The sequence below is a fragment of the Hippopotamus amphibius genome, chromosome 10 (genome assembly GCF_030028045.1).
Source record: "Hippopotamus amphibius kiboko isolate mHipAmp2 chromosome 10, mHipAmp2.hap2, whole genome shotgun sequence".
Lineage (NCBI taxonomy): Eukaryota > Metazoa > Chordata > Mammalia > Artiodactyla > Hippopotamidae > Hippopotamus > Hippopotamus amphibius.
The window spans coordinates 78,378,785-78,395,602 of NC_080195.1; the positions used below are offsets into that span (position 1 = coordinate 78,378,785).

At 35.9% G+C, this 16,818-nt stretch overlaps 1 protein-coding gene across 4 annotated transcripts in view; it reads left to right on the forward strand.

The window, feature by feature from the left end:
• Window positions 1–16,818, forward strand: part of VGLL3 (vestigial like family member 3) — a 47,650-nt gene that overhangs the window by 24,538 nt on the left and 6,294 nt on the right. The gene's annotated exons all lie outside the window — the stretch shown is intronic.

Below are 16,818 nucleotides of genomic sequence, written 5' to 3' on the forward strand. Positions count from 1 at the left end.
CCCCAAAAAGAGGGTTGGAGGGGCTAAGCCATATGGACTCATTTTCCTCTCCTAAACCCAGGCATCATATCAAATATCACAACTCTCTTCCTTTAGGAAGAGTTAGGAGTGTTTTAGGTCAGGCTCCACAAGAAACAGACTCTAAGATGCAGTTTTGGTTGTAAAAAATGTATGCAGTAGTGTTCTCAGGGCAACGTCTTTGTGCAATGAGAGAAAAATTGAACAGGAGAAGTCTCACAATGAGTAAGTTCAACTGAACTGTGATGGATTCTACAGGGAGCTCTGGAGCTAGGATGGCCTTTTATAATTGTCTCACCTTAAGTCAAGGTGGATGGGCTTTTATACTCCTGCATTGACCAGTTATTGGATGGATTTGCTCCTGGCAAAAGGGTCATGACATTAGACAAGGTAGCCTTGTTCAGCTGAAAGCAATTCCCAAAGAGAAACAACTGAAGGTCAGGAGCTGCCAATAGCAGGAGAATGAATATCTCAACACAGAATAGGAGGGACCTGAAAGCCCACCACAGTATCCACTACAGAGGGACAATGGAAGAGCGATAGCCACTCTTCCACTTTTCTAACTACTTGTAAAAGAACAGAAGTTTCTGTATAATAGGCCCAACCAGGGAAGGTAGGATTGTTGAGAAGAATGAGAGATGAGTCCCTCTATATAATCTATGCAAAGTTGACCTTACCATGCAGCCCCAAACAGCTCAGAATTCAACATCTTTGTTAGGTGGCTATTGAGCAGCTGAGAAAAGAACCTTCACTCAGGTGAGACAGGCATGAAACCTCCCAAAATCCAGGTACTTAGGCCACCAAAATGTAGGTCATTTTCACATTAGGAGGTAAATCAATTAATCCAACCATTCTGAGAGAAATTTGGTAAAGAATATGCCCTTTTCATCAATATGGGAAAGGTTTAATAATTTTAGGTGCATTTTAATTTTGCAGCCATTTAATGAAATTAGGGAGTCTGGGAGGTTGAACATGATGTAATGTTTAGTGACCTAAGAAAGTTTTAGAGCATCATGCATGGTATAATCCCAGGGTCAAAATTTTTCTCTAAATGTCGTGATAGGAATATTTAATGCTTTTCGGGGGTCACACTGTCTCTGTTGCCACCTCTCAACTCTGCTCTTGTAGTGTAGAAGACACCATAGATTAAAAAATAGATTAGGTGGCAGTGTCCCCAATGAAACTTAGATGAACACTGAAATTTGAATTTTATATGCTTTTTGTGTGTCATGAAATGATACTCTTCTTTTTTCATTCCTTCTTTCTCAACCATTTAAAAAATATAAAATCCATTCTTCCATTCTTAGCTCATGGATTATGTACAAACAGATGGTGAGCCTGATTGCATCTATGGGCTATAGTTTGCTGACCTCTAGTATATATAGTCCCACGTGAATACTTGTTGTCTATCTACACACGTACATGTGCATGTGTATGCCTAGAAATATATACCCCAAGTATCAATGGTCATTGCTCCTAGTAATTAGCGTGCAACATGAGCTTTGAAGCTAAACTGCCTAGTTTTATAAGCCCAACTCTGTCCCTTACTAGCTACAGGACTTTGGGCAAATTATTTAACCTGCTTGGTACCTCGACTTCCTTATCTTTAAAAGATGTCTCATTGAGTGGTTTTGAGGATTAAATGAGTTAATGAAGTATAACATTTAGAGATGTGCCCTGTAATAGGTACACTATAAATTCTGGTGACATAGGGAAGGTGATCAGAGCCTCACTCATTTTAGCTTTAAAAAAATTATTGAGCAATATTTCACATATCATACACTTCAGCATTTTAAAGCATACCATCAGTGGGTTTTAATATATTGACAATGTTCTACAACCATCTCCATTGTTTAATTATAGAACATTCCTGTCACCTCCACAAGAAATTCCATATTTCCTCCTTCCACTCTGCCCTGGAAACCACTAATCTACTTATTGCCTCTGTAGATTTTCCTCCCATGGACATTTCATATAAATAGAGTCTGCCTTCTTTTCCTTGGCCTGTGTTTTCAAGATTCATCCACGTAGGATGTATAGGAACTTCATTCCTTTTTAGGGTGGATACTATTCCATCGTATGAATACCCCACATTTTGCTTATTCGTTCATTCATTATCTGGTTTGTTTCTACTTTTTGGCTAATAAGCATAATGCTGTAATGAACACTCATATACACATTGGGGGTGAACATATGTTTTCAGTTCTCTTCTGTATGTACCTAGTAGAACTACGGGGTTGAGAGTACCTTCTTTTTATTTTATATACCTCTCTATTTCTTGAAGATATTTCAAAGAACATTTACTATAGCTGTAATTAATTTTTTAATTTAATTACAGAATATAGTAATATAATAATAGAATAAAGTTCTTGGGTTTGGTAGACAAAATTCTTCTATAAGAATGAGGAGAGATGGTCCATCTTTTCTGAAGGGCCTAAGCGAGGGTGAGGAGAGTGAGGTGCTGCAACATAAAATTTAAAGAGAGACTCACTTTCCGAGGTGTGCAAGTACATATCTTCTTAAATTTTGCCTCAGCCTGCCCTGGCACTACTTTCCTGCCATGTCTGATTTTCTGTCACTTGCTTCCTCTGATGAATGGATATTACATACAGATCTCTTGGAACAATCAGTGTATTGATATGATCATAGAACGTCTGTATCTGCCCTCCTTGTGCTAAATACCCATCTTTACCAAAAGGCTGTTATCAGAATCTCACATAACACTTTCCCCTCTCCTTTAGCAGTCTCAAAACTGGGTTCTGTTGCTTCTGTGGGAACAATAGTGCCTGAATGTGATAAGAGGGGCTTAATTGAAAAACAGAAAGGTCTATGGTGAAATGAATTTGTTAACATTGCCTGCTACGTACATCTCTTTGAGATCAGAATTCACTTTAGCATATGAAAGGCTATTATGCATTCTTTAGTAAAGAAACATCTTAAATTTTGCTTAATAGGAGATTTTCCAATCTGATTTTCTCTTGGGCACATTTCGTTTTTAGCATACATATTAACTTCTCATGGAATGCTCTTTGGGAGGTGCTATTCCCTTTGTATTTTCATCCCAAAAGCCATGTAATTTTCAACTTCTATCAGTAACTTTCACCTAACGCTTGCCTACTGTAAAGAGGTATAGTTTAGGAAGGGTTGGTGGGGCTGAAGATAATACCTAGAAGGGTAAACTGAAGAAGGGAATACCCAGAATATGGAGGGTTAACTTCAGTAATCTCAGAGTACTGTATGGGGCTTTTTTGTGTGTCAGGAAGAAGACAGTTAAATGTGGAAATATTTGTGATTGTGATACAATATATTATTAGCTATGCGTATATGAATGCAAGAGTATGTCTCCTCTTATCATGCTCAGATTTTTTCATGATGACATTAAATAAATTCTGACCTACAATTCATCTTTCAGTGACCATAACCAAAAAACTGCTTCTTATGGAAATGCTGTCATTCTTATTTCCTCTTATTATGAATAATTTGCCTAATGTAGGACATATGATATTGTATATTCCAACCAGTTTGAATTAATTTTTCAAGTAAAGATTTATTAATGAGGTCTTTTTACTGAAATACAAAGTTGACTTTATTTATAAATTCCACTTCATCCACTGTATTTAAATTTACAGAAAGGAAAAAGAGTCGTGCTTTGTGGTGTGACTTTTTTTCTATAAACACAAGCTGCTCATGGCTTGAGATTGTTTTCATCTCTAGATTCACAGATTTATTTTTCTTAGGCTTCCTCATGTTATTTTAGCTCCAATTTTGTTATAAACTTATTCTTTTTTTTACTTTGAGGAATGTCACAATAACTCAATGTAAAATGTACAGAAACAGCTTAGAGTTGAGGTATACATGTTCTTTTTGCTAAGATACATTTAGGTAGCCTAAAATTAAAAAAATAAAATTGTATTCAACAATATCCTGTACTATATCACAGCTTCAAGAAATCTGGAGCTAAAAGAGAACTGACATATATTGATGTAACTTCTGGTTGCTTAAACATTTTATCATATAAGCATTAACCATACATTTGCATAAGTAGTAGATTCAATGAGTGAATCATTATATGATTCTGCCCCAAAGTGTAATTATAGCCAGATATCCAACATTCATCCCTCATTAATGAACATACCTTCAGATGATGAGTGCAATCCAGATTAAATATTATATCGGTTCCTACTAAACAGAGAAAAACTATGACTACAATAGTTAATGTATCTAAATATTACTTGCTAAATGAAGGTTGTGAAATTTTCCATAAGTACAGGAAGTTATGTTTCTAGTATTCTCTCAAATGTTGAGGCATATAACAAATTATTTCTGAAGAGAATTTATGCAAATGCACTTGATTAACCTGCAGATAGAAATACTCTGTTAAGAAACCTGAAAAAAATATTTTTGAACTCTTTAATTTTGATAGTGGATAGGGAGCACTAGGCAATAATAGGGAAGTTAGGAGTTCACAAATGTCCTTTTCTTTTTTTCTTTATAGACACTGTGTGTCTGATAATATAAAAGTAGAATCACTTTAGATGGTTGTCTGAATTTTTTATGATATAAGGCCTGTAAACTATATACATGTATAAATATACATTTGTGCATATATGTATAAATATGTTTTTATAGTTATATATATATATTGTTTTATATATATATATATAAAAATCTAGTTTAATCTAAATCTTCTAATCTGAATATTTTGTGAAAGGGACATCTTTCATAAATGACCAAAAATTCATTTTAATGAAATCTAGGTTGTAATTGTTATTGCTCAAAATTATTATATAGTGTTCCCTTTGAAATAGGCTAATTAAACTACTTCATTGGTTAAGATCATAGTGGTCAGTCTTGCCTAATACTATGTGGATGCTTTACATTGAAATCCATTAGAAATATAAATATCTTTGTTTTATCACATAAAAGAAATAAAAGAGCGGGGTAAAAATAGCTCACATACTAGAGCAGCAAATGGAGAAGCAATTTCTCTCCATGAAAGAGAAATGGATATCAAGTTACCACTTGCTTTTCCATCCAGGCTGTAAGTTACCATCTCTCTAGATACCTCTCAAGACCTATGCTTTCTTGTAGGTGGTCTGGTGCTGACAAGCCTGGGCTAAACTTAGGCATGAAAGGTCTCAGAGTAACCTTGCTAAACTATTTAACATCTCATTTTATTTTATTTTATTATTTTATTTTATTTTATTTTATTTTATTTTATTTTATTTTATTGACTGTGTTGGGTCTTTTTTGCTGTGCACGGGCTTTAGTTGCGGTGAGTGGGGGCTACTCTTCGTTGTGGTGCACGGGCTCCTCATTGCCATGGCTTATCTTGCTGTGGAGCACAGCCTCTAGGCACATGGGCTTCAGTAGTTGCAGCACATGGGCTCAATAGTTGTGGCTCACAGGCTCTAAAGCGCAGGCTCAATAGTTATGGCGCATGGGCTTAGTTGCTCCATGGCACGTGGGATCTTCCTGGAGCAGGGATCGAACCCGTGTCCCCTGCACTGGCAGGCGGATTCTTAACCACTGCCTACCTAGGAAACCCAACATCTCTTTTTAAAATGTCATGAATTTTGAAATTTTATTTGGAATATTAAGGGTGTCAAAATCATGGAGTTTTACATACAATAACTTCTTGGAAATCATTTCTCTCTCTAAACATAACATTTACAATAAAAGACCAAAGGAAACCAAGAGTTACCAACCTAAGATATTTGACTATTTACCTGATAGCCTACTGCTCCAATTCCAGGCTTTATAATGAAAGAGAAATATGCTAAATTAGGAGAGAAATCATTGAGAGCCACAGTAATGACTAGCAAGATAGTGTGAGCTTTAGAAAATATTGAAGCATCAAGATCTTTTTCAGTGTAGAGAAGAGAAGGCATCAGAGCAACAGATATGATAGGGGCTCAACTACAAGCAGTTTCTCTCCTTTCCACTTCACCACTTCTTTGGAACATGTATATTGGTCATTTAATATATATGAAGGTTATGCAGTTGGTGATTCATTGAAGTCTTTCCTAACGTTATTAATGATTTCTATAAATGAGGAAATTGGGGAATTTTATTTAATAGTGTCATAAAATAGAATAGACAGAGAAGCTTACTTCTAATCATTTGATTTCAGCAGAGAGACACAGTAAATGGCATTTTAATATAGAAGCCAGCTCTAGGACTATGCGATTTTTCAATGACAGTTGCACTGGCCGGTAGAGATTTATAGATTTCTGGATACTTACCTTGGAGGCATTATCTCAATTAGAATAGTTAAAATGTCACAAAGAAATAGTTCTGAAGAATGCTTGTAAACTAATACTTCCTGTGGACTTTTTTTTTTTTTACATTTTATTATGATTTGCTTACAGTAAAAACTCTAATTAACAACTGATTGCTTCACACTTTCTGCAAGCCTTTTTCTTTTTCTTTGTCCCAAGACATAAGCCTATTTTCCACTGAGAGGGAAAAAACCCCCCAAAACATCAAAGGTATGTTACAATATTTACACACTCTTGAATGGTGTTAGTTGTATAAGGCACATGTCCAGAATGACAGTTTCGTGACCAGAAGGGTAATGGAAACCATCTTTGAGATGCATGCAAAACGCCAGGAGATCCCAGCCAGAGAGTGAGATCTGCATGAAAAGTAGCAGGATGGTGAATCAGAGGGAGAAATGCATTCCAGAGCACTGCTGTCAGTTTCAAGTATCCAGGGCTGGATTCTGCAGGACCTTAATGAAACTCCCCTGCTCTCCCAGAGCCATGTAGATCTTGCCCATGTTTTCTCCCGCCCCTTCATCCTTAGAATGGTGCCCTATCGTCACAATGCCCCATCCTAGGGATTTCTTCTCACAGATCCTCTTTTCACACATTGCTGGTAGAAAATTAAAGAATTGCAAGCTTTTTACAAAAGTTAACTGGCAAATGTATTACAGTTAAAAATTCTCGTAAACTTTGGCCCCGCATTCTTCCTCTTGTGAGTCTGTGCCACACAAATACAAGCAGCAGCATGTGAGGATAGAGGTACAAAGTTGTTTATTGTGACAATATTCATAGTAGCAAAGAAGTGGAATCAAGTTACTGCCATCAAGAGAGGAATCTGTGAGTGAAGTATGTTTTGTGTGGTATTGCTCACTGGAAAAAAAAAAAAAGATGAAGAAGCACCTATATACGAGTTTTTTGGAAAAAAAGGAATGGCAAGAAACCCTGCATATATGTGCATGTACTTACAATTCAGTGAAAGCATAGAAGACTAATTTATCAATTTGTGTTTCCTTTGGGGGCTGAAGGTATTGGGTCACTAATGTGAGTTTGAGGAGGAGAGAAGGAGGAGTTTATAAGAGAAAAACATGTATGTATGTGCATATGTGTGTAAGAGAGAGAGACAAGGAAAAAGAGAGGAGAAAGATTGATTTATTAATAATTTACTCTTCCCACCAAACTCAGGGGCTCATAAAATGATGATAAATACATGGAATGTTAATCTTTACAGAGATGTTTATGGAAAAAGCAGAGGCCCAAAAAATAGACTCCAGGACCCATATCCTCACTGAGCGGTATTACGCTGAGCAAGTCTCATAACCTCTCTGCTCCTCTTCCTTAGATGCAAAATGAAGATTATACTTCCTACTCTGACACAACTAGGAGATTCCAATGAACTAATGCACGTGGTCATGTTTTCTAGATGGTGACATATGGTGCAGAGCTAAAGCTCTCATTATTCTTAATAAATGTGGTGCATTTCAAACAGAAAAAGAAACTCACACTGGAGATATGAAGTATCACGCATAATTGAGATGTAAACTTTAAATGACTCCATCACTTCCTGACTATTTCTAATTTAGTTTGTTTCTGTTCTTGAAGAATAGCTGTGATATTTGTTGGAGCCAAATTTCCCAGGAGTGGTGTTTGCTGGTATGGGCCACACAATGAAAACTTTTGTACTGATTGTGCAGATGATGAGAGAAAGGAAAATAAAGAATCAAGAAGATAAGGATTTGAAGGATCATTAGAATACACATCTTTGACATTAGAACACCTACCATGTGGTAGAGGTTACTAAAAAAATATATCCTATCCCATTGTGCTTATGGATTGAGATATTTGTTCTTGTCACTCATATAGATTGAAAGGAAATTTTATGTGCAGAACAAGGAAGTTAGATTATACATATAATTAGAGTCACCAAAACTTCATCAAAACATGCTAATCTTCAAAAGTTGTAAACTGAAAACATTCATTTTCCATTCTAGTATTAATTTTGTGAACAAGTTGCTATTGGTAACTGTATAAATTGGTGGCATCTCTTACTTTCTGGAATATTTTCTTAAAAATTGCAAGCAAAGTTGGGCAACATTGTTATCTTTAGATTATTTTCTTGAAGGAGTTGTCATCAACTACTTGTTGGGACTGGGGTTGTTCTCAAAGTACTCAATGTCTTCCCAAGGGAAGTTTACGTGGCTGCCTGAGAGGGGAGCTGTAGAGGCTGAAAACACTCATACTTAATTCTAAGGTGACTCCACTGGAGAACCACTCAAAGCATTAAAAGACCTGTTCCAGGGATCAGTGTATTATGTATCAGGAAATTATCTTTGCAGTAGTGCTTTCCTATTTCCTGTATCACATATAGGGGAACATCTAAAAGAAACAGCTCGAATGAAGAAATCTGTTTCAGAACTTGTCCCCAGGCAATTTCACGTCGACTTTCAAATAGGCTACAAAGATCCTATACAAAAATTCTATACGGCCTGTGGAATTTACAGATTCTTTTTATTCTCTTTCTGGCTAACTCTTCTCTTATTGTTCTATTTATCAACAGTATAAGGTTTCACAAACAGTTGTCTGTGGCCAACATGTTCTGAATTCCTTGGCAAAAAAGATGACCAAAAAAAGTCCTACAAGAGACCGATGAGAGGCAAAATGTGCCTCTTTTTGTTTGGCTACAGCCTGATATACTGGGGATTTAATTTTTGTCGACCACAAGCATGTTTTATAATGCTTATTTTCATAGCTGCCTTGTTTGAGCAGTATCAGGTGACAGCATCTTCACAAGCATTGAAGCCCTATTTATGTTTGCTTGGATTGGACAGACGTTTCTGGAAAACATCAGAGAGTGAGCTTGTGTTCGTGTCACATAGAAGTGAGATGAAAAATTACTGATGTCAGTGTAGAATTGATCTATATACAACATATCTCATTCTTACTGAATATTTTCCAGTATGTTTTGATTTAATGGGAAGATTGATTACTTAAACTAAATGGGCATAAAAATTACATTGTATTTCTGCAGTTCTGAAGTAAGTTTTAAGATTTTAGAGTCCTTTAAGAACTCATAGTTGCAGGTAGAACGCTTGCTGTGTTGGTGTTGTGTCCCTAATCAAGGTTTTATGGGTAAGCAGTGGATCCAGATTAGCTCTTCCTCTGGTTGGATTATCTATTTTCTGGATTGTAAAGCTGTCACTGCATAACCTAGAAACCTCTTTAAAGATGCATGTTTGGCTGCATTTGTTATCCAGCAGATGTCTGGATAGTTAGAATCTCTTGAGAGTATTATAACTTGTGGTTTCAGTTACAATAAGTGATCCAGGCATTTTTTTTTTTTTTTTGGTCTTGCTCCTCTCCAGTTCTGGGGGAAAGTCTGTAGAAGAAATTACAGAGGGTATTTCATTTCACTCTTCCCCATTCCTTTTTCCCTTTATTCTTTGTCTCTGTCTTCAAAGTTACTTTTTATCTGCTTTTGAAATTGAGGTCACTGACTTGGTGAGCGATGTCGACATGCTATACTGCACCTCCTGGTCCCCAGCTTCTCTTAGCCAAGAGGTTATCACACTGACATTCACATTTTGAGCATGGTAAATTGCTGCTATGATCAAAAAGTACCTAACTCTGTGATTTATATTTTATGTTTGTCCAAAAGATCGGTTTTAGAGTGGCTGGTTCAGATTTGTAACTCCATATCCTGATGCTTAAAGTACTTACCAGTTTCCCTTCCAGCTGGGCATTTAAAGTGCATAAGTCTGAGGAACTGGATGTTGCTAAAGGCAGAGGCTGGAGTTCTGGTCTGTGCACGAGTTTGTGGTTTTAGAGGGAGGAGGGTTCTGAGAGGGCAGACAGAGACAGACTAAAGGGGCTTCTCTCCTGGGCCAGGAGCAGTGGGAAACACCTGGCCACTGAACTGCTAGTCACCTGCAGTGTTGGCCTCAGGTGTGTGGGTGCCGTGCTTCTTACAATAATGTAGTAAATTATAGTTCACCGGTAACATTAGGTTCAGTGGGCTTTAAATTTCTACTCTTTTGAATCGTAATTAAAGATATTTTGACAGGTTCAGACAGTTTTCACCTCATCGTTTCTGACAGTACTATTACATGGAGATTTTAAGCCAATTCTAAATATCCCCCAAGAAAATATTTCTATATACTGAAAACCCTCCTTCTGCTAATCAGTTATTATACTGTCATAGGTATCTTTTATCAATGTTTTAGTAGGTAAGAGTTGTAATGATAAGTGGATAATTGTAATTCAAGTGTCATAATAAATTTAATCTTGGCTTTGGTTCAAGAATACATCTTGTGATGACTTTTAAAAGAATTATTGTCCAAAATTTAACTACTAAGTATGGTGGTACTTGGTGCTCATCAAATTGGCCAAAAATACATTTAGTGCATGAGAAGAAATGCCAATGTACTTAATATACAAAAAAACATTTAGAGAGGAAGCTGAGACGAAGCAAGAGAGTAGCACAGACATATATATACTACCAACTGTAAAATAGCCAGTGGGAAGTTGTTGTATAACAAAGGGAGTTCAACTCGAGGATGGAAGATGCCTTAGAGGACTGGGACGGGGAGGGTGGGGGGGACTCAAGGGAGGGTGGGGGGGGAGTCAAGGGAGGGAGGGAATACGGGGATATGTGTATAAAAACAGATGATTGAACTTGGTGTGCCCCCCCAAAAAAATAATAAATAAATAAAATTTTAAAAAAACAAAAACAAAAAAACATTTAGATATCAATGAGGAAATTACTTTCTTAAATGCATAGAAAATCAGCCAAAGATAAAATACAGAGGAAGAAATACCATAATCACATAATGTTCAGCCTCACTAATACTGAAACAATTAGATACTTTTAACTTATAGTAATGATAATAATAGTAAAAATATGAATATCGGTACAAACTTTCTGAAACATTTACCACTATGATGAAATATGTAAACGTAAATGCATGCTTGGGTTCAGCAATTACATGAACATATTTTCAGGAATTTTTATTATTTACCAAAATATTCACACAAGTAACAAATCTGTTTTTACACACATGTGTGTACATGTGTGTGTATCCAAAACAATGCATATCCATAGAGTATTGGGTAATTTATGGTATAAGGAAGAATGAATATTGTGAAGCCTTTCAAAAGGGCTGATCTACATATACAGACATGAAATGGTTTTCCAAGATGATATTGCTGGTAAAATAAGCATGTAGCACAGGATAAACAGAGGTGTATGTATGTACATCTGAAGTGTACTCAGCAAGTTGTGTGATGACAGGGGACATTATGTAGAAATTTTTACTTTCTAAATACTTTGCAACTTGATTTTTAAACAAGAAATCTGTGATGTTTTAAAGTTTTAAAAAAATATACGTTATCTAAAAAAATGAAGGGAGGTCTCTATGGTGGTTAAACGTGATCTATCTTGATATTCACCTGAAATGAAATCACAATTCCCAAATTGGACAGCCCTCACTCTTTTTTTTTTTCTCCTTTGTTAGTGTTAAGGTGCTACCCCCATGTAGATCTTATTTAGAAATTCTTAACTAGCATTTAAACTCATTGCCCTGGGGCTCAGACAAACAAATGCAGTTGTGTGATCATTAGCAGTGATAATTTTATAAAGTAGAAGAAGATAATTTGACTGTCTCTCACATCATGTAGTTTGTGATCATTTAACATTGTGTCAGTGTTAGATGTCAGGGTGTTGGTGAAGGTTGGATGTTTTGATATAGCATCCAATACAATGTTGTATATACTTATGTTTGTAATAATTATGGCTTTTCTTTAGGAAAGCAAGGATGAAGCAGGGATTCATTTTTTTGATGTAGAAATAAGCTACCAGCTTCTTTTACTCTAGTAGCGAGCATTCTGATCCACAAGGATTTTCTAGACTCTCAATATCTATGAAATGAAAAGTTCACTTAAGTGTTTTCTTTTACTTTTCAGTCATAAAATATTCTACCCGCACATCCAGATTTTGTGTTTCTATTTTTCTTCTCTTTTTATCAACAGCATGTTCACCAGTGCATGGTTACCACATTACCTCTTTTATCTCCAGCAATAAAATTAATTGGAAGCATATTCAGCTTACTTAAGAGCAATAACCAATGGTATTGTCAAGTGATTATGCTTCCTTAGAAGTAGGATATACTTTTCTAGTGGATAGGACTCTGATAATCACAGTCCCTAACACTCAGGTGTGCTGGAGTATAATATTTTCAGTAAGCCAGTTTATTACTTATTTCTATCCCATAATGGAAAATTTAACTTCATCAATTCTTTTTTTTTTAATTTATTTTATTTAAGTATAGTTGATCTACAGTGTTGTGTTAATTTCTGTTGTATAGCAAAATGACTCAGGTGTACATATATATATATATAAATAATACATTCTTTTTCATATTCTTTTCAAGTATGGTTTATCACGATATTGAATATAGTTCCCTGTGCTATACAGTAACTTCATCAATTCTGAGTATTCATAGTCCAGCCCAATGTTTTCTTCATTGCTCCCTTTAAAACACTGTACCACTTAGAGTTGAACCCTCTTCTCAGATGCTTCCCTCCCTAGGGATTGCTTCGCATTACATCACATTGTTAGTCACATCATGAACATTGTCAGTTAAGCGGTTTCTGTATGCTCTTGGCCTTGTCATTTCATTCCTATCTTGGCCTTTGTTTGCAAACATATCCCCTCCCCAGTGTTTCTCTGTGCATTCTCCATGCAGTGCTCCTCTGATAATGACCATGTATTTGGAGTTCAGCTTCCTAATGTTTGTGATCCCTCCAAGGTGCTCAGCTGGGGTGGCTCATGCCATTTTTTCTGCCATGTGGTAACCACATCACAGTTATGGGACATAATAGCAGGCCCACCAGAAATCTCTCTAAACTAACTTCTGTACCTTTGTTGCAGGGGCCTGTGGGAACTTTAAGATCTTTTAATCAGACACCTTGGAGTTGAAGGAAACTAGGGAGGGGGAAGTTCGAGGCTTTCTATGCTTAGATCACCCTGTTGCCATCTCTACTTCCTTATTCCCAGAGCCTTTTGTAAGAGGTGAATCTGTGAAGCAGCAGCCTCCCAAAAATCTCAGCTAGAAAATGAGAAAATGAGTTATGATACCTTGTTATATAGTCAGATTCTTCAAATTTTAAAGGCAGATCCTATTATGATCTTCTTTGACCAAGACCTCTCTCCTGCTGCTAGTTATTCATTATTTCTTTCTTATGTTCTCACTTCCTTTGTTCTAGCCCTGGATCTGGGCTTTTTTTCCCCTTTTCTTTTGGTAGTCAGGTGGTGGTGGTGTTGGAACTGAAGTCAGGAACTGAATCTGTGGGCTTGCATTTCCTTTCAGGCTTTTCTCCTAACTCAATCCCAGACTCTCAGACTCTGAAGCCAACACTGAGATGTCTTTGTTCTTTGGTCCCATTTCTGACAACCGCCTCATGAGTCAAATGGCCATCCTGTGTCTTCAGTGTTCACATTGGGGAAATCTGTGGGAGGCAAGGAAGATTGGTTATATTAAAGATACATATTTAAAAAACACATCAGTTAATAAAAACATGTCCTATTACACTATTGGAGTAGTCTTCATCTGAAGTATAACAAACTACTGTGTAATCATTTGCTGTGTCTTGGGAAAAACTTTGTAAATGCATAGTTTTTAATAAAAAAGCACTAATAGCTATTTTGTTAACACTGGTATCAGTTGTAAGTCAGGGTGTTTCTAAACAATGCAAAAAGAAACATTTAAAATGTATTGACTTTTCTTTGAATTGATTTGAATTGATGTAATGAAAGGATTTTGACTTGGGGAGTTGTAGGAGTAGAGGCTAGTGTCACAGTCTACAGACAATATAGTGTACCTAGGGAGAGCCATGTACATTGTGGTTAAGACCATTGACTCTGACATCAGACCACCTATTTTCAATCCTGGCTCTACCACTTAATAGTTGGCATAACCTATCTTACTCTGTTTTCTTATTTGTAAAATGGAGATGAATATATATATATATATATATATATATATATATATATATATATATATATATCAGTGTGGTTGGAAGCATTAAATGAGATATTTCACATAAAGCAGCACAATGTCTGGCATATTCAGCGCTAAGGAACTGTTTGCTAACATTATTGTTATGATTTTATTTTCCTTTCACTGAAAATCTCACAGACTAAACAATAAAACTAAAACTGAGTTATTAATATCAAGAGATAAACAGGGGTGATTTCAGCTAGCCAGTGGGCAGATTTCAGAATGTGTTATAAACTAATCTCATATAGGTTTGAGTTAGGGAAGTGAGAAGGCAAAAAAAGCCTGAATAGGAGCAAAATAATAGCAGAGCAGATTTTGTGTTCTGGTAAGGAAATGTGGGGAAACCCCAAGTATCTGTAGCTCATGCAAGGATCATGGATTAACGATATATGTAGAGCACAGAAGGATCATGGGTGAATTGATTTTGTCCCATTTCACCCTTACTGGGGAATCTAAGTGTACTGGCTGATTCTTAAATATTCTGATCTTCCTTCAGCAAGTGTTTAACAAGAAAAATCATAGTCCTGCTTTCCTGTTACAACTTACTAGTAATAGGGTCTTTTGTCTGTGGTTGTTCACTTTCTTGTGCTTTACTTATACATATTTTGAAATTTACAAGTATGGATACCTGGTAATCAAAGTAAAAATTTTATTTATGTCCCATTACTAAGAAGAAGCTAAGCCAAAAGGACAGCATTAGCTATTTAATATGTTTCAGGTCATAGACTAATTGATTTTTTTTAAGGTTTGCTTTGGCATAATGCAAAGACTTGGAAATAAAACAGTTGAAGAGATGAAGTTTTAATGAGAGTTATTCCAACCAGTTATTCTGGTTAGAATATTTAGGGCTATGTTAAGTAATGTAATCCCTGTCCGTAGAAAAAGGCTAATGTGATTTTGACGGAGTCATCTGTCTTTGCAAGGCAAACTAGGAATCGCTTTTATTTAAGAAGGAAAAAAGACACTCAAACCACTTGATGATTCCAACACTATTCATGACTTGCAGTGCTGACATTCTATAGATTGATGGAGTCTTCAAGTGTGGAAAATACTGAGTCATACAGAAGATGAGACGTTTTAATAATGAAAAAAATATTTATGCAGTCAGCAGATTGTCAGTTAAGGTGGTTTAGATTATAAAAGTCACCCAACGGAGACTTTGTCAGGTTGCAGATTATTCTGACCACAGAATCATTTGAAAATGAGTAAAGAAAACAGAGTGAATTGTTATGTCCCAGATCCTTTTATTTCTTCTTCCTCCTCCTCTTCTTCTTTTGAAATGGGAAAGGAAAACTATTGACTCTTTATCTGAACATAATGCTAGTACACATGAGAAAAAAACTTAAGATGGAACTAATCTTTTGGCATTCAGGAAGTGTTGCTTTTTCCCAGAATATAAATGCTGTAAACCAGAGATTGTGCCTTTTGGTTCTGTGAGGTGCTTCTTTGACTCCTTTTATTTGTCCTTTCTCCCTTTCTGTAATCTGTTTTGGAGATTGTCTTAATGTCTCCCATCAATGACTGACTAATTGTATCTGTTTTGTAATAACATCCATTGTTTTATAAAATTCTTTAACAAGTTGAAGGACGAGAAATGAAATCACTAAAGCTGTATAGTGACAATTTCCATTGAAAACCATACTGGCTCATTTAACCATTCAATTTCTGACATCCAGCCCAGATTTACAACAGGTTTAGATTAAAAATCAAGAAGACAGCCTGGGATCTTAGCACCCACACGACAGCAGTCACACTGCATTTCTACCCACTTGTTTAAAAGCTTTCTCTTCATGTTTTGATATTTGGTTTTAAACAACTTAAGAGCAACCATTAAGTCTTTATTCTTCCAAACGATTATGCCTCAGGACAAAAATAAAGTGACTTCAAGTGAGTGTAAGCTGAAGGTGCTGTGCTAATTGCCCACATCAGAAATTAGTCAATTGAATATATTAGAACCATATCAGAGTCACATTTTCTGTTTCCTCTTTGATATACTTCTTCCTAATCATTCTGGCTTTGAGTTGGAATTCATACATGTTCACATATTTTCCTTCTGTACTACTATTTTTAAACTTAAATGTAAATTTCATTTTCTTGCTATAAGATATGGATTTTAATAAGCCATCTTAAATATTTTCTGAAGGAAAAGGCAATAAAAATAAGTAAATTTAGTCATTACCTTCATCCAAAAGTATCATTTGATGGTTGCTGAAAAGTATTAACTGAAGCACTGCCTAAATACCCCAAAGATCGGTTAGATCATTTCCCCCCATATCAGTTCCTTTTGAGATTAGAAGTAAGAAAGCTTCACGTATATGATTTTATTCATTATTCACACCTACTCTAGTAAGATAAAAACCACAGTAAAGAATGTGTACTTGCAAATAGCACTGCTCTAATCTAGAGGGTTTTTTGTCAGCTACTGTGTTAGTTGGCTTTTTGAAGATAGTGTGCTCAGTTGTCTTTTTGGTTTGTATATCTAG